The sequence below is a fragment of the Triticum dicoccoides genome, chromosome 7B (assembly GCF_002162155.2).
Source record: "Triticum dicoccoides isolate Atlit2015 ecotype Zavitan chromosome 7B, WEW_v2.0, whole genome shotgun sequence".
NCBI lineage: Eukaryota > Viridiplantae > Streptophyta > Magnoliopsida > Poales > Poaceae > Triticum > Triticum dicoccoides.
The window spans coordinates 635593317-635594523 of record NC_041393.1 but is presented as its reverse complement, the minus strand read 5'-3'; positions in this window follow the sequence as shown (position 1 = coordinate 635594523).

Sequence of the window (1207 nt, the reverse complement as noted above, 5' to 3'; positions counted from 1 at the left end):
CCGCCGCTTGCCTGGAGCGAGCTCTCGTCGCCTCGACCTGGTCCGGTAACCTTACTTCCGGCCGCCGCGGCGGCTGCCAGTCCGGTCTGCTCACGCACTGAGATGTGGACGACGCCTCCATTCGAGCGAGCACTTTTTTTTTTCTTGAGACAACTCAGAGTGAGCACTAGGGTTAACCACCCAAAAGTGGGCCCCGGGGCTCTCTCTACCGCAATTCAACAAATGGGCCCATGACCAACTTCAGCCGACGTCGTAACATTTTTCTGCTACCCAAATTGTATCCATAAAAAACATGACACTAGCAACACATGCACCACCATTAATTAACTCCCTCATGCTTATTTCAAACTATATTTAGGGATACCATAGTACACAAATATTATTTAAATAAAAGAATATAGTAAAATAAAATAACCTACTTTAGCAACCGACTAACCAAAGATTCAATTGTGATGCAGAATCCTGTTGTTAATTGAACCATTATTTTGGCCATCATCAAACTTATTCTCTACCTAGCCAGCTTGATTAATGATAATTGATGTTTGTTACGCAGTGAAGCACATTTGTTGTAATAGGGGATATGAGTATACCTGGCCAAATGTCGGGCCGGGCCGGGCTTCGGACTGGGCCAAACAAAGCCGATGCAAAAAACCTGGGCCCGGGCCTGGCCCAGCCCGAGCATCGGGACTAAATATCAGGCCCAGGCCTGGCCCATCAGTGCGAAAGCCAGCCGGACCGGGCCATTCCCTAAACCGCAAATATGTCGGGCCCGAGCCCGACCTGGCCCGGGCACCGGGCTTAGATCTCAGGCCCAGGCCCGACCCATGGGCAAGGTCGAGCCGTGTCGGGTCGGGCCGGCCGGGTCGGGTATACCGTGACCAGGTCTAGATATGAGCCATTGTGTGATGCCCGAATAATTAAGCTAAAGTGAAACTCTGCTAATGGTGCCACGTCACCTCCGTTACAGTTGCTAATTTCTTGGTAGTTCAAAACCGGTTCAAAAATCAAATTCAAAACATGGCAAACAACAAAAGTTTTCAAACATTAAAACAAAAATGTTCGGTTTGTGCCAAATATTACATAGGTAATTATAGTGGAGAAAACACATGTTTAGAAAATGCTAAAATGCTCTAAAATAAGTAAAACGGAAAAAGGGAAAAGAATAAAAATAGAAAACAAAGCTAACAAAAATAAAGAGAAAAAGGAA